General features: G+C 42.1%; 1 long non-coding RNA gene across 30 annotated transcripts in view; it reads right to left on the reverse strand.

The window, feature by feature from the left end:
• The window catches only part of LOC103347521 (rho GTPase-activating protein 20), a 74,105-nt gene that overhangs the window by 37,274 nt on the left and 11,506 nt on the right, over positions 1 to 25,325 (reverse strand). For 29 of the 30 annotated variants that reach the window (XR_011378494.1, XR_011378510.1, XR_011378511.1 and 26 more), the window contains 7 exons: positions 24,249 to 24,413; positions 20,413 to 20,556; positions 17,913 to 17,954; positions 16,651 to 16,735; positions 10,173 to 10,250; positions 7,955 to 8,021; positions 2,551 to 2,730 (listed from right to left, as the gene is read on the reverse strand). This is a non-coding gene — a long non-coding RNA (rho GTPase-activating protein 20). The remainder of the gene's footprint in view (positions 1 to 2,550; positions 2,731 to 7,954; positions 8,022 to 10,172; positions 10,251 to 16,650; positions 16,736 to 17,912; positions 17,955 to 20,412; positions 20,557 to 24,248; positions 24,414 to 25,325) is intronic. The other variant, XR_011378509.1, reaches the window with a different exon arrangement.

A 25,325-nucleotide genomic window follows, 5' to 3' on the forward strand; every position in this document is an offset into this window, starting at 1 on the left:
TGACCGATTTATGCTGAATATCATAAAAGGCACCAGAGGAGTCAAGGTGCAGTGTGATAGACAGATGGGTGAAGTTGCCAAAAACAATCTGTTTTTGTTTTTTTGTTTTTTTGTTTTTTTTAAGATTAATTTTGACAGAATTACAGAGAGAGGTAGAGACAGAGAAAGGACTTCCATCCACTGGTTCACTCCCCAGATGGCCACAACGGCTAGAGCTATGCTGACCCGAAGCCAGGAGCCAGGAGCTTTTTCTGGGTCTCCCACATGGGTGCAGGGGCCCAAGGACTTGGGTCATCTTCTTCTGCTTTCCCAGGCCATAGCACAGAGCTGGATCGGAAGAGGAGCAGCCGGGACAAGAACTGGTGCCCATATGGGACAGCTGCGCTTCAGGCCAGGGCTTTAACCCGCTGTGCCACAGCACCGGCCCCCTCCCCAAATATCATTCATCAGCCATCTTCTTGGCATTTCTGGGCCCCTGAATGCATCACCATCAGACAAACAAGGGAGGGCAATCCTCATGGTGCTATATCACTGAGGAAGCCAGGATAGGCTCCAAGATGTGCCACTTCATCAGCCAGTCCAGTTACTCAATTCTTTGGACTTTCCTTTGACTCAACTTGTTTAAGAATGATGCTATCTACACCTCATTGCACTAATATAATGTATTACTCAGCATGGCACACAACTCATCACAACCGTGAAGAGAATTACTTTCTTCTGTAATCATTTACAATCAAATGGTGTAAGGGATCCCACACATCAGTTTCCTCACCCTAAAGTAAACTTTATCTCCATTCTCTTTCTGGTTAGTTAGTACTCTCCAGATAGCATGCAGTCACAAAGTAATCCAACACCAAGCATTCAAAATTCCACCTTTTAAAAGGAGACAAGAAAAAAGCAAATGCCATCTCAAATGCAGGAGGCTGCTCATACATACTACCATATCCAACTCTTTCTTTAAAACAGGCAAGAATACATGGTTTAACTCGTGCGCAACCTGGTACACCTAGGACTCACCTGATTTCATTATTTAAAAATCTATTGGGACATAATCCACTACTTAGTTGTCACACAGCTAAGCAATGAAGCATCATGCTCCATACCTTGATATGAATCTATACATCCAGAACATATGGGAACAGAGAGAGATGAGTGCCATTACAATCTTTCTCAAACAAAAATACTTTCGGTGCTTAGCTGAGGCTTTCATAAGGTACATTATTTACTGAGAGCGCATGCTGCTTCTGTGACCAATGGAAACAGCAGCCATTTTCCATGAGACACGTTGCATAATTCAACAAGCTCACTTCAAAAACACTGAGCCTTTCTGACACTCCTGGCGATACTTCTGGTGGTGGCATTCTCTTGCCCAAATGGGGGTTGTGGATGTTTACAAAGTTCAGATTCACAATCTTGCATAGGAGCAACATTTATAGAATATTGCTATATGCTCAAAATTACAACCAAAAACACATTTATAAGCTATATAAATCACAGAATATCCTCACAAGAAAAGTACGAACACCATTCACAGTGGAAATCATTATATTCTTGCCACAATATTTCCCACCTTACTAAAAACTGTTCTTCAGAGAAAGGTCTCTCAAAAGAATATTGACAAGTAGGGAGAGACTGGAAAGCAAAAAGCTGAAACATCCCTGATCGTAACTGTTCAGTCCATGTCTGGTCTAGATATGCATCTGAAGCCTGGAGGAAGTCAGCATGCCGTGGGCATAATGAAGAGATCAATTCAGGAAGCAACCCCCTAGCCACTTCAGCCCAAGCCAGAAGAGATCCAAATTCAATGCCACAGTTTCTCACCATCCTGGAGATCTTCCATATAAGGTAAGTCTAAGGCATGCAGTACATTGATTACTTCCTGCTCTCACTCCAGGTTCAGGGTTACCCTCTGGAATGCTTAGTCTTCATTTCCAGGCCTTCACACATGATGCTCTTCATTGTAAAGATTTATTTGTAATACAGAATAACACACAGAGAAAGACATCTTTCATCACTGTTTTTTTCTCAAATGGCCACAACAACCAGGGACAGGGCTGGAGATTAGAACTCCACCTGGGTCTCCCACATGCGAGACAAAGGACCCAGGTATTTGGGTCATTTTCTGCTTCCTTCCCAGGCACATTCTGATAAAGCCAGCGAGCTTCATCCGAACTGGGAGAGCCAGGACTCAAGCCAATGCTCTGATGTGGATTGCAGGATGCAGCTTAACCCACTGTACCATGATGCCAGGCCACAAGAAACTTCTCTCTACAGACACATAAGTTTGTGCATGCATTATTTTATGGAGCAAATGCTCAGGGTATCCAGAGGAGACAAAAGTTCTAATGTAGAAGAACCACCACAATCCTCCTGGAAGTGAGATGGGTTCTGACTTTGAACAGTTTCTCTAAGCCTGGTTCTTGGTGAGTACTGGGTCCCTGTACTTATGCACACCTCCTCCCTCATGGAGAACAGCTCTCTGTCATGAATTTTTTTCTCAGGAATGCATGGATGAGCAGAGAGCAGAACCCTGCTGGAAATTAGACTTACCGCACCGGCGCTGCCTTTTAGCCGTGTGCCTGGGCTTCAACACGAACTGGATCCCTCCATCAGACAAGATCTCCAGAACGGGATCCTCCATGCTCAGGGCGGAGGTGGACTTCCCCGGTTCCTGATTATGAAAGGCAGCTCGATGGTAGCTTGCTTGGATAGCATATGGACACTCATGCCCTAGGCAGAGAAAAATCTCAATACACATCAGGCTGATGGTGACAGGTATGATCAAACATGCCTTGTTGTCAGTGTGGGTACAGCACCGGGGACAGCTCAAGTTCTCCTGGGGCTTCTGCAAGGAAGAGAGCTGTGTCTTGGGAGTGAGCATCAGGTGTGCTCTCTCTGGGGAGGCACTGCATAAAGCAGGCACCCAGGCAGAGGACCTTTCCAACGCAAACAGAAGTAGTAGCCCATTGCCTAGCTTAGAAGACCAAGATCCCTCAGTGCACTGCACACTGATGACTTGTTATTTCCGTTGTAAAGTAGAAGGCCTGCTAAAATCTGCCTTGACTCCAACTAGATTTTTAACGTCCTCATATGAGTAAACATGAGTAAACATCAGTGGTCTGCATTTTTTAAATGATTGGGCCATATATGTCATGAGTTGCTGTAACCTAGAATCTCTCTCCCACGATGTTAGATCATGAAAAGAGACTTCATTTCTCTGTCAGTTTTATAGCCTGTGATTCTCAAGAGCACTGGGGCCATGGTCTGCTGTTACACTTCCCTCCTACTTTGGCCCTCTCAGGAGCCCCTCACAGCTCACTAGCTGAGGGAGTGCTGCAGAGTGTTAGAGACCCAGAGCCATCCTACCAACTGATGTTCACGGAGTACATGTAATGTCATTGCTTTCCTCTCTCATTTTTAAATTGCTGGCAACCCAAGAAATTCTCAAGATCCTCTGCTACTGGTGGGTATTAGCAATTGGGATGTCCATGAAGACACCTCTGTCCCACATTGGACCACCTGGTTTGGTCCTTGATCATGGATCCTGACTGAAGCTCTCTGCAAATGCAGATCAGACCCTAAGATGCAGAGCTGTTGTCTTGAACACTGATGTTCCTGCCACTCACGTGCAAGACTGGACTGATGACCTGCCTTCTGGCTCCTGGCCCTTGCCCTAGGACACCTCCAATCTTCGTGGACCTTTAAGGATAGAACTAGCAATTTAACATTCTGTGTCTATTTTTGCCTCTCAAAAACTAAACTTCGAACATGTTTTCACGATTCTGTGCTGTCAAAGGGATTTTCTTTTCAACAACAAAGTGAAAGCTCCCTTTATTCAATTTCTGACATATTAGTTAAATTTTCCATTTCATGGGACATTAATACCCTGTTCAGAGCAAGAATTATAGCAACTTGTCTCTTTCATGGTAAAAGAAGCTTCTACAACTGCAATATTAACAAAACCAAACCATCGGCATAACCAGGACAGAAAAAGATGATCAGGAACTGAGAGCATATTAAACACACATCCATAAGGACCGCTAGGAGTCACCAACGACAGATACACTCTTAGGATTTCTTGGAGCCAGTCACAGTGCATGCCATTGTTCGGGTCCAAATCATCCTCCAGAAAAAACATTTTACATAAACAAATGCCATCTACTCAATAAATTCATTACAGTATTTGATTTGCACACTAACTCTACTGCTATCTTTATTTTAATTTTTTTTTTTATTTTTTGACAGACGGAGTGGACAGTGAGAGAGAGAGAGAGAGACAGAGAGGAAGGTCTTCCTTTTTGCCATTGGTTCACCCTCCAATGGCCGCCGTGGCCAGCGCGCTGCGGCTGGCGCACCGCACTGATCCGATGGCAGGAGCCAGGTACTTATCCTGGTCTCCCATGGGGTGCGGGGCCCAAGAACTTGGGCCATCCTCCACTGCACTCCCTGGCCACAGCAGAGAGCTGGCCTGGAAGAGGGGCAACCGGGACAGAATCCGGCGCCCTGACCGGGACTAGAACCCGCTGTGCCGGCGCCGCAAGGCGGAGGATTAGCCTAGTGAGCCATGGCGCCGGCCTCTATTGCTATCTTGTTACAAAGATGTCAAAATTAAGGAGAAACATCATAAAATAGGTGGTTGGCTTTTGTCCTCAGATGTATTTAGCAATTCCTGAATTTTGAGACTGACAAAGTACATTCAGAAAGAACAGAAACTTTATTTTCAAATTTTGTAAGTGACTTGAAAACATTATAAATTACACATTAGTTCCTTTACATGACTGTTGAAAGAAGAATAGGAAGATTGCCCAGGTAAGTAATACTGTTTGATTTTCATAGAAATCACCAGCATTATATTACAAAGTCTATGACAAATAGTATGCCTCCCTTCCTTTCCAGGGCTTGTTTCTGTGAGAGACACTGAAACACATGATGATTCATGAATGGTCTCTTCTTTATATAGGTTAATTCAACAACTATTTTAGGAGAAGTATAATGTTTTTATCAACAACCTCAAGATCAAGTGCTAGAAAATTCAACAAAAAGAATGGCTGAACTGTACATGTTTGTTAATCAAAAAACCTTTTAGGAGTTTGAATGTGATTATCTTAATTTTTAATCATGCTCAAATAACTTCTTGACATAATTTCACAATAAATATATATGTGTTTGCAGATGACATGCATGCATGTATATACACACACACACACACACACACACACATTCATAAACACAGGGGAACCAGAAACTCCACTAAAAGACTACTGGAACTCATAAGAGAGCTTGGTAAAGTTGCAGGATATAAAATCAATGCAAAAAAGTAATAGACTTTGTGTACCCAGACAATGCCAAGCCTGACAAAGAACTGGTAAGATCAGTCCCATTCACGATAGCTACAAAAATGTCAACACCTTGAAATAAACTGAACCAAGAAGGTGAAAGATCTCTACAATGAAAATTATTGAGCATTAAAGAAATAGAAAACAGAGAAAAATGGAAAAATCTTCCATGTTCATGGATCAGAAGACTTATCATCATAATGTCCATATGACAGAAAGAAATTTACAGATTCAATGTGATCCAATGAAAATACCAAAGGCATTCTCCTCAGATCTAGAGACTATGATGCTAAAATTCATACAGAAAAACAAGAGAGCCCAACAAGCTCAAACAATACTAAACAACAAAAACAAAACTGGGAGCATTACAATACTAGATTTAAAAGCATACTACAGGGGCCAGGACTGTGGTGCAGTGGGTTAACACCCTGGCCTAAAGTGCCGGAATCCCATATGGATGCCGGTTCAAGACCCCGCTGCTGCACTTCCAATCCAGCTCTCTGCTATGGCCTGGAGAAGCAGCAGAAGATGGCCCAAGTCCTTGGGCTCCTGCACCCACGTAGGAGACCTGGAAGAAGCTACTGGCTCCTGGCTTTGGATCAGCACAGCGCCGGCCATTGTGGCCAACTGGGGAGTGAACCATCGGATGGAAGATCTCTCTCTTTCTCTGCCCCTCCTCTCTCTGTGAAACTCTGACTTTCAAATAAGTAAATAAATAAATCTTTTTTTAAAAAAGCATACTACAAGGCATTGATAATCAAAACAGCTTGGATCTGACACTAAAATAAATACATAGATCAATGAAACAGAATAGAATCTTCATAAACCAATCCAACATGTACAACCAACTAATCTTTGGACAAATGAGCTAAAATCAATACCTACAGAATGGTCAGTATCTTCAACAAATGGTGCTGGAAAGTTGTATATACATGTGCAGAAGTATGAGGTAAGAACCCTACCTATATACCTATATACCCTATACAAAAGTCCACTCAAAATGGATCAAGAATCTCAATCTATGACATGATACCATCAAACTGCTAGAGAACATTGGAGAACCTCTGCAAGACACTGGCATAGGCAAACACCTCTTGAAAAAGACCCTGGAAGCAAGGAGATCAAAGCAAAAATACACAAATGGGATTACATCAAAGTAAGAAGCTTCTACAAAGGAAACACTCAACAAAGTGAAGAAGCAACCGACAGAATGGAATAAAACACTGGCAAACTATACAACAGATAAAGGATTAAGATCCAGAATCTATAAAGAGCTCAAGAAACTCAACAACAACAAAACAAGCAACCCAGCTACAAAATGCTCAAAGGACTTGAACAGGCATTTTTCAAAAGAGGACATTCACGTGGCCAAGAGACACAAGAAAAATCCTCAGGATCACTAGCTACCAGAGACATGCAAACAAAACCACCATGAGGTTTCACCTTACCTTAATTAAATTGGCTTTCATGCAGAAATCAACAAACAATAAATGTTGGTGAGGACGTAGGAAAAAGGTACCCTAATACACATCTGTGGAAATGTAGATTAATACAGCCATTATGGAACACAGTATGAAGATTCCTCAGAAACAGGAAAATAGACCTATCATGTGACCCAGCCATCCCACACCTGGGAATTTACCAAGGGAAAGGAAATCAGTGCATGAAAGAGTTATCTGTACCCCCATGTTTATTGTCGCTCAATTGCACAATAGCTAGGATATAAAATCAACCCAACTGTCCATCAACCAATGACTGGATAAAGAAAATGTGCTATATACATACTATTCAACCACAAAAAAGAACAACATTCTGTCTTTTGCAAGAAAATGGATGCATCGGAAAACCATTATATTTAGTTAAATAAGCCAGTCCCAAAAAGACAAATATCATATGCTTTCCTTGATCTGTGGTACCAAATAGAGTACAAAAATTTAATGTATATGAGTAAAATTCACATTTTGAGATGTGATTATTGTTTAAAGCCCTTGTCTGTAAATAATAACCTGTTCCTCTACTATTTAGAACAGTGTTGTTGTTCTTTCTTACTACTGGTAAATTTTTTACTTAGTGGAGGGTTAAGCATATGATTTTAAAGTAAACTGAAAGTATGTTATTATAAAACTTAAAAGAAAGAATAAGAAAGGAAGGAGGAGGGAGAGTGGTATACTTGGACATAGACCTGACAGATTTTGCAAGACTTAAAAATAGAGATTACCTATGAGACTAGAAATGGAAAGGGGAATACAAACCAGTATATGGGCATCAATCAAATGTTTGGAGAGATGAAATTCGACCCCATTTTCATTTCATTACAAAAAAAGAAAAAAAAAAGGACTATTCCAAGACAGTTGTGCTATCCACATGGAAAAGCAGAGAATAAAACTTCAGTTTCTTTTCCAACTACAACTTAAATTGCTGTATGAAGATATGTTGTCAGGCACCCAGGGTAGAGTATACACTTGGCAATTCCTTTTATAAATGAGTACTGACTACATGAGGTTGTTTTCTCCCTTGTAAAGATATTTAAACTTAAGAACAAACAATGCATAGTCTGGAAATTAATAGTTACCATTTTGAAGCAATACATTTCATTTTTTATTTTGCTGGACACTTACCGATGAGCGGGTAAGAGGTCTTTCTCTGGTTTGAATAGACCCACAATTGGTAGTCCATTTCTGAGCCCTTAGAGACAAAAAGAACTAAGTATCACAAGTCTTTGTCAGGGCATACTTCAAGGATGTATTTCTTTTGTTTTTTAGAAAACTTTAATAAATATAAATTTTGAAAGCATTTTCCCCCCATAACCACCCTCCCACTCGCAAACCATCCCATCTCCTACTCCCTCTCCCAACCAACTCTTCAGTAAGATTCATTTTTAATTCTCTTTATATACAGAAGATCAACTTAGTATATACTAAGTAAAGATTTCAACACTTTGTACCCACACAGACATACAAAGCATAAAGTACTGTTTGAAGATAAGTCTTACCATTCATTCACATAGTACAACACATTAAAAACACAGATCCTACATGGGCAGCAAGTGCACAGTGACTCCTATTATTGATTTAACAATTGACACTCTTATTTATGACGTCAGTAATCACCCGAGGCTCTTGTCATGAGCTGCCAAGGCTATGGAAACCTCTCAGGTTCACAAACTCTGGCCTTATTAGACAAGGCCAGAGTCAAAGTGAAAGTTCTCTCCTCCCTTCAGAGAAAGGTGCCTCCTTCTTTGATGGCCTGTTCTTTCCACTGGGATCGCACTCACAGAGATCTTCCATTTAGGTCATTTTTTTGCCACAGTGTCTTGGCTTTCCATGCCTGAGAAACTCTCATGGGCTTTTTAGCCAGATCAAGGATGTATTTCTTTAGCATTTCTACATTTCCAAACAAGAAAATAATTGGGACCAGTGCCAATGCTATTCGAGTTAACAGGACTGACCGAAATAACTTCGGTCCCTTTCTGAGCCTCCAAGACTACACCCCAGATTCATGCCATATGACTTTTGACAAGGATCACAATGCTATTATCCCAAGTGACCTAAGGAATAAAGAATCATATTTATGCCACTTCACTAGTAAAGGTAAGTCTAATCCTGATCATTCCACTCTCAGCTATCTCCAGTCTCTTTGAAGAATGCTGTGTTTTACTGGACTTAGCTGGCTTTCTATCATCTACACAAGAGACCTGGATTAAGTTCTCAGCTCCAGGCATCAGCTCTACTGCTGCTGTAGGCACTTGTCGAGTGAAACCATAGACATAAACTCTTCTGTCTGTCTATGTCTCTCAAATAAAACAAGTTTTTAAAAAAGACATGTATGTGGTGTGCACACACATTCCCCGAAGAGCAAGCTTTCATTCAACTCTTATCTTGCTCTTTAATAATTTATTAGAGGCACCAGATATATCATTCCCTGAATCAGCATCTAAGGCATACAGCTTTTATGCAGGTGTTCTTCATGTCCAAATTTATAAGGAGTGAGATTTTAGCATGGTGGTTTGAAGATGCCTGAGACTCACGCCACAATAACTGGGTTCCAATCCAAGTTCTAGGTCCTGATTCCAGCTCCCTGCTAATGTGCATTCTGGGAAGCAGCTATGAATTCTCAAGTAACTGGGTTCCTGCCACCCACGTGGGGTACCTGAATCGTACTCCTGGATCCAGACCTTAGCTTCAGACCACCCTTAGGTGCTGTGGGCATCCAGAGATTGAACCAACAGAGGCGAGCACCCTCTCTATGTATTTCTATGTCTTCCTCTCTCTGTGTCTGTCTTCATCCCTCTTGCTATCTCTGTCCTCTCCGACCCTCAAAAATTAAAAAAAAAAATTCAACTAGACATGTCTATTAGGTTTGTGTACACTGAGATGATAGGTGTGGGATTGGAGAAACCAGAATATACAGAAATAGCAATCCAACAGACAAGGTTATAACCTTCGTATTAGGAAGCATGTAAGATATTTTTGTGTGTATATATATATACACTTATATATATACACAAAAAAAATAAAATACATGACAATAGCAATCTGAAATTATACTCCAATTTCATTAAATTATGGCTTTCAGTTCACATGAAATTTAAAATCAGAACAGAAGAGCAATACCCATACATAGACAAATACATCTCCGACGTTTTCCATTCCCACATGTGCACATGGTTCTGGGGACAAAATATATTGCTGCCTACAATTGGTCTCTTTGCCCGGAACTGTATTTTACAAATATACACTGTAAGCATGTGTGCATGTATCTGGATCAAAGGGAAAATATATTCATCTCAAAAACCAAAGTTGTTATTTAACTCAAAGTATCTTTCAGATTACTTACACTTAATCCTAGCACTGGTAGTGCCATATGGATAACGTCACTCACTGTGTCTAAATTGGTAACTGTTATAATTCCAGACTGTAAAAGGGAAAAGAAGAAAAAACTGCTGATACAGGAGAATGTTAAAGTATATGGTTACATAATTATGAAACTCTTGGTTTCAGGGTAAAGTTTGAGTAATGACAAAGCAAAATACATATGAAGCACCAAACCTTAATGATAACTGATTTTTATTACTTTACGTAACACAAAGCCAGAAGAAAGAATTTCAATTAATTAACATGTTTCTAATAGAGGAGTTATGATACTAAAAATATAACTGCTTAGGCCCAAACAGAAAGAACCTCAATTCAGAAAGAGCCCAACACCCAAAGACTATTTCCATCATGCAGGGAATAGTTCAACAAGGAGTCAGTCTCTCTCCTTCTCTTGATGAGTTGTGTTTTTATGTTTAGATTGATTTCTTTGCATACCATATATTCAGTCCTCGTCAAATGAGAGTAAGAACTGGCTCTCACAGGCATTCTTGCTCCATAAACCACTATGTAGGGAATACCTTCTCCTAGTCAGATCACCCTTTTTAGATTTTCATTGTCAAAATGTATTGAGACCATGAACCCAGAATTCAAGGCTGAAAATTCTAGACATCTGAGTTCTTTTTTGAGATACCCATAGAATTTTAAAACTGTACATGAACACTTTCACAGAATTTTTTAAGGAAAAAAACTCTTTTGAAGGATTACTCATCTTTTTCCAATTTATCTGGTTTGTAACATAATGGATTTTCATGGTATATGGAAATCATTAAATTCAAAATAAGCAGTACAAGGGTATGGGCCTTCTTTTCTGATCCTGTTCTCTCTATGAACACATAGATGGAACTGCTTATAAGCATGTAATTTAAACTATTCAATAATTAGAAAATATGGAAATGAGTTTCATTTCTTTTCCATATGAGATGTTACTCCATATATAACGGCCAGGGAAATGTGACCAGATCTCTAAGAGTTTCATATGAAAATTATGCAACAAAAGCAGCTATGTGCTCCAAGACATTAAAACAAATGTGCTGAAAATGAAAAAAAAAATTAAAAAAAGTAGAGGCTGTCCCAGCACAAAAACAGAAGATATTTCAAAATGGGAACTTTAGCTGTGAAAAATATCTGAAAGAACAATGCAGTGGGTGGACTAAAAAGCACAAGTGAGATGGCAAATGGAAGACAATGAATTTGAAAATACATCAATTGGAAACAGTCAGTCTGAAAAAGGAAGAAAGGTATGATTGAAAAAATTAGAGCTTACTGTCCTAGTCCAGGAGAAGATAGTATTTAAAAAGTGGAAAGAGTGTAGTCTCAGGGAAGAGTTGGGGAGAAAATGCCAGAGGAAACTCTACCAAAATTAGAGGGACATGGTGGACCTCCTGTGGATGGCACGGATGCCCACAACTTGGGACTCCAATAGCCGAGAGCCTGCCCAGCAGCCGAGAGCCTACGCACTGGCATTGGAAAGTGAGGTGAGACCAGACAGTACTAGTAGTAGTCCAAGGCACTGGTGATTAAGCTGCAAAGAGAGCCTAGAGAAAACTTGGCTTGCAGCCCCAACAAGGAAAGTGTACTTTCCAAACTAGAAGAGAAAAAAAAGTATGGACACAATTTCTCTTTCCCCAATCACTTTACAATGCCATTCTGTAACAAGCCAATAGAGCAGGTGCCATTTTGGACATATGTAACAGCTGTGCCAGCTCGTGTCCATGCCCAGCAACTAGTTGAGTGGAGACCCCTGACTAGTGGGAAGAACTAACAGGGGGATAGGAGCCTGTGACTATGTGAGGCTTCTCTACTGGGACTGTGAAAAAAACTGAGGGTGTGAGGCAGGATCCACTGTGAGGCTGGGACTTTGGGCACTCACACTGGGAGACTCCACATGCTCAGGGCTTCCTGGTTACCTGGTGAGAGACATCGCTGGAGAATCTAAACTTACACTGAGGACTGCACAGATCCTTTGTGTGCTCCCTGGGACAGAGTGGATGAATATTATAGCCACTGGGGCTAGCGCTAAGGCACTGGTCTCCATTAAGGAGAGGAGCTCAGCTGAGCAGAAAAAATTTCCCTTCTGATAAAAAACAGAGAGAGAGATTTACTGTGCCAAACCTGGGTGTATCACCTCAGACATGCCCTTAACCCTGGAGAACTGAACAGAGCTCCCTGATCACACCCACTACAAGCTAGATATTCACTTAAAGTAGACATTCCACTTATCTACAGAGCCACAGTACACAGATAAAATCCACTAGACCAAAAAAAAAAAAAAAAAGGAAGAAGAAGAAGAAGAAGAAAAGGAAGAAACCAACAAGTATCTCCACACATGCCAAACAACAAACCCACCAATTCAAGAAACAAGAATAAGGAACACGACATGACACCCTGAAAAGAGTAAAACCCTTCAATAGTAGATTGTGAATACATTGAGGCAGAAGAAATGTAGGAAATGGAAGTTTAAAAATTGATCGTAAGATTACACAGAAGTTATCGGACACAAATGCACAAACTACTGAAATCTGTACAGGACATGAAATAAAATTTCCTCCATGAAATTGAGACCTTAAAGAGAAATCAAAATGAAATGAAGAATATAATAAAATGAATTAAAAATGCAGTGGGGAGCCTTAACAACATAATCAGTGAAGAAGAAAGAATATGGGCCGGCACCACGGCTCAATAGGATAATCCTCCACCTAGCGGCGCCAGCACACCAGGTTCTAGTCCTGGTCGGGGCACCGGATTCTGTCCCGGTTGCCCCTCTTCCAGGCCAGCTCTCTGCTGTGGCCTGGGAGTGCAGTAGAGGATGGCCCAAGTTCTTGGGCCCTGCACCCCAAGGGAGACCAGGAGAAGCACCTGGCTCCAGCCTTCGGATCGGCGCGGTGCGCTGGCTGCAGCGTGCCGGCCGCAACGGCCATTGGAGGGTGAACCAATGGCAAAGGAAGACCTTTCTCTCTGTCTGTCTCACTGCCCACTCTGCCTGTAGAAAAAAAAAAAAAAGAAGAAAGAATATAAGACTTAGGAGACAAAGCACAGGAAAGAATACAGTCAAACCAAACACAAGAAGAGGAAATTAGAAACCTAAAAAACACTGTTGGAAATCTACAAGATACTATAAAGTGACCCAACATACAGGTTCTAGAAGTTCCTGAAGGCATGGAAAGAGAGAAAAGATTAGAAGGCCTTTTGAATGAAATAGTAACGGAAAACTTCCCTAATTTGGAGAAAGAAAGGGACATCCAAGTAAGGAAGCACATGAAACTCCTAATAGACATAACCAGAAAATATCCTCATCATGCCACATTGTAATCAAACTCACCACAGTAAAACAGAAGGAGAAGATTCTAAAATGTGCATGTGAGAAATGTCATGGTACTTTTAGAGGATCTCCAGTTAGACTCACAGCAGACATCTCATCAGAAACCCTACAAGCTAGGAGAGAATGGCCAGATATACTCCAAGGCTTAAAAGAAAAAAAATGTCATCCAACAATATTATACCTGCAAAGATCTCATTTATGAACGAAGGTGAAATAAAGACCTTCCATAACAAACAGAAATTCAAAGAATTTATCACCACCCGTCCAGCCCCACAAAAGATGCTTAAGGATTTGTTGCACACAGAAACATGGTCATCACTACAAAAGAAGGTAAAGGAAGAAAATCCCTCAGTAAAAGTTCAAAGGAAATTCAACGTAAAAAACAGGAATATTTTTGGGAAAATGGCAGGGAAAAGTAGTTACTTATTAATAGTCATCTTCAATCTAAATGCCTTCAAATCCCACGTTAAAAGACACAGACTGGCTGAATGGATTAACAAACAAAACCCATCTATTTGCTGCCTACAGGAAGGAAAAAATGTTTGCAGTCACTGTGAAATTTCCCCAAATTTGACGAAAATAAAAAGTTACAAATTAGCGGCTGGTGCTGTGGCATAGCGGGTAAGGTCGCTGCCTGTATGCCGGCATCCCATATGGGTGCCAGTTCAAGTCCTGGCTGCTCCACTTCCCATCCAGCTCTCTGCTGTGGCCTGGGAAAGCAGTAGAAGATGGCCCAAGTCCTTGGGCCCCTGTACCCACGTGGGAGACCCGGAGGAAGCTCCTGGCTCCTGGCTTCGGATTGCAGTGCCTCCAGGCGTTGCGGCCATCTGGGGAGTGAACCAGTGGATGGAAGACCTCTCTCTCTCTCCGCGCCTCTCCTTCTCCCTCTGTGTAATTTGACTTTCAAGTAAATAAATAAATCTTTTTTAAAAAGTTACAAATTAAAGGAACTCAGAAAATATCAAACAAAATAGATTCAAAGAAAGCCATGTTTTGGCACATTGTGGTCATATTACTGTAAGTCAGAGAAGGAGCACAGATCCTGAAAGCAGGGACACAAAAATAGGCAAATAAGACAGTCACCATGGATCACTCAAGCTATCAGAAAGCATCGTGACCAGAACACAGTGGAATATCTGCAAGGCGTAGAGAGAGAAATATTAGCTAGGATATTCTTTCCAGGTTCAGCAAAAGTGCCTTTCAAGAGTGAAGCTGAGGGGCTGGCGCTGTGGTGCAGTGGGTGAATGCCCTGGCCTGAAGTACTGGCATCCCATATGGGCGCTGGTTCCAGACTTGGCTGCTCCGCTTCCAGTCCAGCTCTCCTCTGTGGCCTGGGAAAGCAGTGGGATGGCCCAAGTCCCTAGGCTCCTGCACCTGTGTGGGAGACCTGGAAAAAGTTCCTGGCTCCTGGCTTCGGATCCGTGCAGCTCTGGCCATTGCAGCCAATTGGGGGGTGAACCATCGGATGTAAGACCTCTCTCTCTCTCTCTCTCTCTCTCTCTGCATTTCCTCTCTCTGTGTAAGTCTGATTTTCAAATAAATAAAATAAATAAATCTTTTTTTTTTTTAAAGTGAAGCTGAAATCTACACATTTTTGGATGAAAGCAAATTAGAAAATTGGTTGGCACCAGAACTTTACTACAGGAAATGGCAAGTTTCCGTAAGATAAAATCAAGAGAAAATTAGAGAAAACTCAGATTTTCAAGTGTGAATGAATAGCATTAGGTATGATTATTTTATGAAAACCATACATAAATGAAATTGATTTTGAAAAATTCCAGGATGAGCAACCATTTGCCATAACTAAAACCAAAGCAGCTTGAGACAAGGGTGCTCCTCCCTACAGGAGAACTCCATTTCAACTTCTTCAAGCAATTCCTCTGGTTATGGAAAACAGCTCATAAAAGATGCCTGGCTCTGATTAGCTGCTGGGAAATGGCTGTGCTGGACTAGGCTTTTTCCACTGCGAATACCATGTTTTGTGATCTGAAGCTGCTGTAAAGAAAAAAGTCAAATAGCGTATCAGTGTTATCATGGTCACCATTATGAAGATCTGCGCTAGTGTGTCATGATTTTAGAAATCAAATGTGATCCAACTGAAGATATTCTTCCCTACAACATACAAAAATGAGGAAGACACACACCGATCTCTCCAAAGGTTCACCCCTCCAAGTTTAATTCAATCCTGACAGACTTTGGTGTGGGACGTAACCAGCTCAATGCAACACCTAACTCAGAGAGTGGATTCTGTTCCACAAAGGGAGCATTACTAGAGCAAACAATCAATTGGAACATGAAATGAACAACAGGTGGCAATAGTATTTATACCAATGTTCCATTTCCAGGTGAGGACTGTATGGTGTTTATCTAAACTATATCTTGATCTTGGGAATACACAGGTATTCAAAGATAAAGGCATGCAGCATATGTAACTGCCTTCAGAAAGAAGCATATCCAGACACATATCAAGAGACAGACAGAGAAAATAAATTATGGAACAAAAATAGGACAAGATGTCATCAAATCAGCACATTTGGATGTGATAGTCCTATCACTCTTTCACACATTTCAGGGTTTTAAAATTCCTTCCAAATAAATAAAAATATTTTAACATGAAATAAATATTGAAAAACTGGGAACAAACAAAAACACTGTTTGAAAGTAGTGACAAATGAACAGAAATATTTAATTCCCAGAATACTGGCTTGGGAAAAACACTTTATGAAAATGTGAAACTCTGTGGATATTTAACACGAAATAGTCTTTCTAAGCATAAGCACTGAGTTATCGTGGATTCCCAATGCTTCATATAACCTAACATTTACTTTTTTATGTACACAAAAAAATTGCATGTGTAGGTGAAGATATATTTCTCCATGTTCCCTTCGGAATACTCTCACTCTCCCATCTCTCTCTGTCACTCCAATCTCACTCTCTCCTCCCTCTTCTTCTCATCCCCTCCTCTCTCCTCTCCTCTGTTCCATTATATTGTTCCTCTTCCCATACTTCTTGATCTCTATCTGTTTCTCTACCTAAAACCTCTATCCCCATTGTCTCTACCTCTCTTTCAGTCAAAGTCAGGAAATTGGAATTTAAAATGTTGAGTCCAAAACACACTTACATAAGGAATGTTGCTAACGGTATCCGACTCTATCTGTAGAACTGTCGTCTGCTTTTGATCTTTCTCTTTCGACTCAGTTATACACCTAATCAAAATCATTAAGAAACAAAAATTAATGAATTAGCTAATGTTTCTCTTCAAATCAATTCATGTGGCAAAATGTTCTATATATTTCTCATCATTGATATGTACCTATATATACACACACACACACACACGAAACTCTTGTTTGAGGTAGCTAATACATATACTGATACAGAGACATACATATGCATTTCTGTGCACAGATATCTATAGCATACTTACAGGATATAAATATTTATATTCATCTATAAATAACTTTTATATTATTTAGATTTAGATTTGTAGAACTTCTCAGCAAGGTCAAAAGATGAGGAGTGGCATCGCTGTGGCATACGAGGTAACATCACCGCCTGTGGCACCGGCAGCCCATATGGGCACCGGTTCCAGGCCCGGCTGCTCCTCTTCCAATCCAGCTCCTGGCTATGGCCTGTGAAAGCAGTAGAAGATGGCCCAAGGCCTGGGCCCCTGTAGCTCCACAGTAGACCAGGAAAAAGCTCCTGGCTCCTAGCTTCAGATCAGCCCAGCTCTAGCCATTGCGGCCACTTGGGGAGTGAACCAGTGGATGGAAGAGCTTACCCTCCACCTTTCCTTCTTTCTGTAACTCTACCTCTCAAACAGATAAATAAATAAATCTTTAAAAAGCCAAAACAAGAACAACAACAAAACCAGATGAGTAGGAAAATAATTCTGGGAAAGACGGCATGGCCTGGAAAATAACAGGGAGTGTCTTGATGTGTGGTTTGGGCAGCAGATCCACCCCTCAACGTTTTCCTAGCTGGACCGCCTTCATGGCTTCAAGTGTAGGAAGCAACAGGTGCTTTCAGACTCACTCAGTAGAGCACTGAGTAGATCCACTCAGCTACTGAGTAGCTCAGTACTAGCTACATTTATAGACATTTAATACATATTGGGAATATTGTTAGCTCTGATCCATAGGCTGTATGGAGGGAAAGATGAAAGATACATCTTGAACTTCTTCAACAGTGAATAGAACATTCATGTGAATGAGGGAACATGACTTACAGCACATGTAGAGAAACCAAGGATTGCAAGATCATCTAAGAGTATTTTCAAGTGGGAAGAGCATTTTTAAGTGGGAATCATGTAGGGGCACTGCTTGCAGATTTATGCCTCCTATCACAAACGAAAGATTCAAAATGTGTATGCTAGAGAAATACCTGTCCAGCAGACGTTCCCATTTTTCCATAAATGTCTTCGAACTGCAAGCAGAGAAGTCAGAGAAAATAGTAAGCTACATAAAAGACTAATTCCATCTGATTAAGACTACCATTGCAGACAAACACACCAGCAGGCAAGTGTGGGTGACGGGGACTCAGGCGTAAGTAGTGCCCTCTCACACAAGGGCTCTGGGTGGAGTCTGCTCTTGTACAGCAACATTACATCGATGGGAAAGAGTTCTTCAAGGGAAGGAGAAGCTGACTTGAAATGAAACCCTGGATTGCAACTATGGGATGCTAGCTCAGTGATCACAGGAGTCACTGAACTGACAGGAGTCTCAGTATCCACCATCGAAAGTGGAGGTCATTAAACCTCAGAGTGCTCCTGTAGCTTGAAGTGCTATTCAAATGGAAAAAGCATTATGATCAGATTATGTCACACTGAAGAGACTGGGCATGTGAATGGAATGCTCTGGGCTCACTTTAGGGGGGAAATCCATACCACTGTACTTCACAGAGGCTGCAGAATTGTCAGATGTCAAATAAATACCTAGAAAATAATTTTAGTGCTATGATGTGCTGAAGGATGTCAAAGCACCTAGTGTTTGGTGACTAATGTTTTATATCCTTTCTGCTACATCATTAATGTATTTGAAATCCAAAGTGAAAAAGATCTGCAGTCGCAAACATACATGGGCTTATAATTTACTAGCATTCAAAACAGCTGGGGAGTGATTGACTACATGGAAAATAAAACTGACCATTTATATGACTGGGTCCTGTGCCGGCAGCACCTGTAATACCTTGCTCATGAATATTTTCATTATCCCGAGAGTAAACCCTAATCTCTAGTAAGCAGCCACACGCTATTCTCCACCACCCCCAGATCCTACACCATGTCATAACTATCCATTCATCAGGTCATGAACATGTAATTTGTTGCTAACTTCTGGCTCTAATGAACAACACTGCTAGGAACATTTGTGCCCAAAAGTCAGAGCTAGGAACAAACAGAGTGTATGTATGTTTACACTTTTCTTGGACCTATATTCCACAGTGGAATTGCTCAGTCCTGCTCAGTCGTCCTACACTGAACTCACGGAAGCAACAGGTTTTTCTGCAGGGGCTGCCACATTTCCTATTTCTACCAGCGAGCCCACGCGGCATTTCTATGCCTTCTCAGGACATGCTTCCACAGCAAAGTGGACATTTCCTTGGCTTTCCACCTTCATATGGACTTGAACACCACGGGTTACTTATGCCAATTTGCATAAGAGTGATAACAGCCAACAGCAAATGTACTCGGTGCTGGGCATTGTTGTAAATGTGTTGTATGTGTTTACATAGCTTCACAGCCAATATAGCCTATGTCCACCTCGTGCCCACGCTTCTCCCTCATTCAAAAAACTATCTAGTGGAACTCCTCATCAAAGGCACCACAAATAGGCAGCTTCCTATCACCTGCAAGATTAAGAAGACATTAAGCAATAGAATCTGAGAACCTAGGGAGAAAATTTGTCATGGCAAAGAAGACATGCAGACAGTGGTACAAGCATGGCTTTGTTCTCAGTAATATTTGCAAGCAGTTCCATCACAGAACTGAGTTGATTAACAGTTTGGATATATCTCCATTGTATCAACTTCAATATGACCTGACAGACCTGGAGGGAGTGAGGAGAGGAGGAGAGCAAAAAAGAGCACCAAGCACCTGGGATGAACTGTCTATGTGAAAAACACACAGGACATTGGGTTTGTGCCTGTTCAGAGCAGCAGGCAGAGGTTGCAAGGTACCTGCGTACACAAAAACAGACACACAAGATGTCTAGGAAATGGAGCCCCGTTTCCTTTCCTCATACCAGCCTCAAAGTGGGCCTTGGAAAACTCACCCACATCGCATGAATCAAATCTTTGTTTCAGGTGGCCGTATCACTGAAGACACCAAATAGCAATTCTAGCAACCCAGGATATAATTTAATTTGTATATCAAGTATTATTTCTTTAGGTCATTACTTTGGGAGAATAAAAGGACTTTTTCAAGCTGAATTGATCTACTCTACTAGTTGAAACACACAAAAGCCTAGACCTAGAGGCTGGAGGATATTGGAGAGGGGCCCCAGAGCCTTGCTCTCTCAAATCTATTTTTATTAATCCAAAATACCCACTCCCCAAGTAGCTCATGGAGCCCTTGGAAAACCATTGCTTCAGACCAAAGCAAATCATTCCAACAGTTCCCATTTCATTCTCTCCACACATATTGGCACATAAAAACCTCTTGGGGAAAATATGTGTCATACAAGTGCCATGGCTGGAAGTCAAAGCATGAGGCAGCAGATTATTATAGGGTCAAATTAAAATGCTTACCAATCCTCCCCCCCCCCAAAAAAAAAAACAAGTTTGGAAGAAAATTTAGGTGCATTTCTCTATCTTTGCTAGAAAAGGCAATAAGGGTTATATCCTTCTATATCAAAGTAAAATTACAAGACTCAGCAGTGATACTTACAAGAACTTGGCCCTATAATTCGCCATGGGCCAGCCAATATTCAGGCACCTGGAGGCACTGGTATCACCTTCCTCAACAATGCATTTGGAAATCCATATTTCATTGACAGGGATGACATATTTGTAGTAAATATTTTTGCTGTACCTAAAAAGATCATCAAGCAAGATGTTTTTTTCTTAAATGTACTGAGAGCACATCCTCTCCTGAGCAAACCCCAATCCTCCATGTTCCATAACCAAGAAAAGCTCACATCCATCTATTCCCTCTCAGTGCACAGCACAGGCAAGAGTCAGGTGGACCTGGACAAAATCATGTGCTCAGTGAAGGCTGGCCCACAAGGGGCCCACACACACAAGATTAACGGCAGCCAGTGGCAACAGGTGGACTGGTCTGTTTCTGAATGCTGACTATGGACTTGAGGCCATACTCTGTATTTTAAAGCTGTTACATTTTAAGAGAATCACTCACTCTCTGGTCATGCACATCTGATTGACTTCAACAGAGTGGCTGAGGGGTTGAACAAAGATTAAATCATGGATGTATTATTTATAAAATTTTCTTCTTCACAGAGATAGACTATACATACATAATCTCGGAATAACCTTAGTTTCAGATATTACAAATACATTTGAATCTTAATTCTTATACAAATTTTGCATCTTGAAAGCTGGGATGGTGAATGTCTGGTCCCTGGGCTGTACAAAGCCTGTGAAGTCACTGAGGCTGGCACTGCCAAGGCAACTAACTGCAAGCTGGATTCAAAATTCAATAAATCCGTAACAGGCTAAATTTTTAAGTTGATGATTTTCTCCAGCCCGTGAAAGATGCTATAAATATTCAAAATGATCCTGGCGGGGTGGGGGGACCCTCTCCACTCCTTCTCTAAAGACAGCTTCTTTCAAATTTCCTTTTTTTTTTTTTTTTTTAAAGGCAGAGTTAGACAGTGAGAGAGAGAAAAAGGTCTTCCTTCCGTTGGTTCATCCCCAAAATGGCTGCTATGGCCGGTGCTCTGCCAATCCGAAGCCAGGAGCAGGTGCTTCTTCCTGGTCTCCCAACCGGGGGCAGGGCCCAAGCACCCGAGCCATCCTCCACTGCCTTCCCGGGCCACAGCAGAGAGCTGGACTGGAAGAGGAGCAACCAGGACAGAATTGGGTGCCCCAACCGGGACTAGAACCCGGGGTGCCGGCGCCGCCGGTGGAGGATTAGCCAGATGAGCCAAGACACCAGCTCAAATTTCCTTCTTAAGATTTGGTTCAGATCATCTGCCCCACAGATTCTGGCTTAAAAAAATACTGTGTCCTACAGACTGCAGCCAAAATAAAAGCACAAAACAAAATGTACCTTAGTCCAAGTGCTCAACGTCTTATCCATAAGGGAAGAAAACACCTCCCATTTTTTTCTGCAGAGAGCACAAGGTGACAATATCGCAGCTTCAGCAGTGATATTGCTCAGTACTGGTTTGGTCCACCCCACTTTCGCCCTCTGGCATGCTGCCTTGTTCATTTACAAATCTAACTCTCAGGTGAGTGGTAGACGTGAAGAGCTCTAAGCCTTAAGGAGGATGTTCAGGGATTTGGCCACAGGGCTCCCTATGATTTAAAGCGATTGAAATGAAACTGTCATAAAATCTGCCATGGGATCCAAAAGAATACAAAGTGTTGAGGCAGCTGGGTGAGAGCCGGTACTATAATAAAGAGATCTAGTTTTAAACATGGGCTCACAGGACCAGCGCTGTGGCACAGTGGGTAAAGCCCTGGCCTGCTGAAGCACCGGAATCCCATATGGACGCCAGTTCTACTTCCGGCTGCTACTCTTCCAATCCAGCTCTCTGCTATGGCCTGAGATAGCAGTAGAAGATGGCCCAAGTCCTTGGGCCCCTGCACCCATGTGGGAGACCCGGAAGAAGCTCCTGGCTCCTGGCTTCAGATCGGCACAACTCTGGCTGTTGCGGCCATCTACGGAGTGAACCAATGGAGGGAAGACCTCTCTCTCTGTCTCTACATCTCTCTCTAACTGACTTTCAAATAAATAAAATAAATCTTAAAAAAAAAAAAATCATGGACCCACGACTACTGTGGTGACCTTGAGGCAGCCACTGGGGCTCTCTTAGCATCAGAGCCTGTTGGAAAACAAGAATACAGACCCATCTCAGATAGTGAAAGCAAGGATTAGGCAAGAGGAGGTACAAGATATCCTGAACACACAGATTGCGCTTAACACACCCCTGATCCAACATACCTCATATGATTGTCACTAAGATGAGACTGCATTTTATAAAACTGGGCCTGAGTCTTGCTTCTCTGCTCTAGGACAGGGCAGAACTGGAAGCCAAGGGGAGGGCAGCACTGGCAACTTTTATTTTTCTTTACTCACTTCCTGGTGAGATTTTGTTTGTGGAACTAGTCTTTGTCTTATATAATATTTCATAAATTATGAAAACACAGGTGGAGCAGATAAGCAGATGTCCAGATCAGTCTATTCCTGCCTACTCCTTCCCTGCACACGTGTATTAAGCAGTTGCCTTATTCCAGGCTGTGTACTGGTTGCATTTGTGTTCAAGGCTGACAGTGGGAGTGACCACTTGTGTCTATCTCCAACCGGCACACCAAATCTGCCTCCTGTACCTTTTGCTTTCACTGTCCCTCCCAAGTTGGGGCCCTTGGTATCAGTGATCTGGGTTATCATCTCCAGGACATAGTCTCCCTCCTATATTGCTGCCAGCTCTCCAATCCATTATCTCCCAGCAGCCACAATGATATACTACAATATTTACCTGATATGGCCATTTCCATAAGGAAACCCCTTCAAAGGAATTTCTCAACCCCTTACTGGGATCTGTCAAGATCCTCTGTGACCAGAACCCTGAGCACTTATTCAGTCTCACCTCTGACCTGGTCAATTACAATGAGCTCCAGAAACATCAGCCTTGCTGAAGCCCTGCTCCCAAAGGGTCAAGCTGCATACACGATGGCCTGCAGTCCCCTCAGCCAGGCAAATCGGGACACCCAGTCTATAGAACAGGTGGCTGCTTCTCACACCAGAGGAATGGTTTCAATGTTGCATCTCACAGAGGCACCCTAGTGGGACTCTTCTCTGACACTCTCCACATGGCACTGTTTATTTCCTACTATCAGATGCACATTATTACAATCTTCAATTGTCTCTTTCTTAGTTTGATCATCTCTAGGCAAGACTCAAGAAAGAAGAATCCTGGGACCAGCACTGTGGCGTAGCAGGTAGAGCCACTGCCTGCAGTGCCAGCATGCCATGTGGGTGCCAGTTCAAGTCCCGGCTGCTCAACATCCAATACAGCTCTCTGCTATGGCCTGGGAAAGCATTAGAAGATGGCCCAAGTCCTTGGGCGCCTGTACCCATGTGGAAGATCTGGAAGAAGCTCCTGGATCCTGCATCCTGGATCCTGGATCCTGGCTTCAAACTGGTGCAGCTTCGGCATTTGCTGCCATCTGGAGAGTGAACCAGCGGATGGAAGACTGTCTCTGTCTCTCTCTGTGTCTCTCTCTCCCCCGCCCTTCTCTTTCTCTCACTGCCTCTACCTCTCTCTAACTCTTCCTTTAAAATAAATAAATAAATGTTCAAAGAGAGAGAGAGAGAGAGAGAGAGGAACCCTGTCTCTCCCATTCTTGATTCCACTGTCTACAGGGGCACAATACAGAATAAAACTTCCATGACTACTTGTTTAATAAGTGAAGAATGAAATCACTGGCAAAAACAAAGTAAAAACATGCTACTTGCTGAGAAAGAGTGCATGAAAATGAATTTTGTTAGAGACAATATATTTCACGATGATCAGGACAACATGCAGCATATGCACCTACCGAATGTTCGAGATTTTCAGTACGTCCTTGTACAAAAAAGCCTGATGCTTTGTTTTCTTATTACCCGTTCTTAACTTTATCGGACCGTGCACCAGTAGTCTTCGTTCACGTCCCTCTGAAGCACTTGCATCCTCTGAAGTCCCAGCCTCTTGAAAATCATCGTCCCTGCTCAACAGCAAACACCAAAGAGTAGCTAGTCAATGGTCACAGACTAGTTTGATGCCGGTCATTAGGAGTGACACATGATAAAACTGTCATCTCAATTCCTCAGACAAGGCTCTCCAACTACAGATGCCAATGGGGTTTCAGGTTTTACAGGTCTCAAAGAGCAGGTGGCACTGAGAGAGTTGGACAGGGAACACATCCAAGGGAGAACCTAGGGCAAGTATCGTCTTACAGGCGTGCCAAAGAAGACAGCCGCTCAGACCAAGAGGTGTCAGGTAAGTGGAGAACTGAGAGGATAACAAGAAGGGAGCCATCGCTCCCATCAAACGCTATGGAAGGTAAGGCAGGTGGTTACTGAGGACTCATCATTGGACTTACTAACACGGAGGTCTTGGTAACCATGGACAACTGCTGGTGGAATGATGGAAGGGATGTTTTCCACAAAGTCTGTGGTACACAGAGGGTTCTAAAACAACCCATCCAAAAGCCGCACACCCTAATGATTGCAGCCTATGACTGTGCTATCTGCAAAAAGAGACTGTGAAGACAGAATGAATGTGATGAACCTTCAAATAGGGAGAGTACATTCCCTAGTTTAGGAGGCCTAAACTAACCCCCAAGAGGTCCCCAAATCAGAGATTATCATCTACACTGACTCAGGACATGGCACAGAAGGGGAAGCCAGAAAGAGTTGAAGGGCAAGGGAGAATGAATCTGTCATATGGGCAGGAGCTACACAGAAACATGAGACTAGATGTAGTCAGCCCCCAGGTGACAGCTGGAGGAGGAAGGTACCTCAACTACAAGTAAGGGGATTCAAACAATGTTCTGAATTAGCTCAGAAGCAGATCCTAGCCCAGAGCAATCTCCCAACATGTGGACCAAGCTTAGAGGACCCTATGAAGTGGACCC

The sequence above is a fragment of the Oryctolagus cuniculus genome, chromosome 8 (assembly GCF_964237555.1).
Source record: "Oryctolagus cuniculus chromosome 8, mOryCun1.1, whole genome shotgun sequence".
In the NCBI taxonomy this organism is placed as follows: domain Eukaryota; kingdom Metazoa; phylum Chordata; class Mammalia; order Lagomorpha; family Leporidae; genus Oryctolagus; species Oryctolagus cuniculus.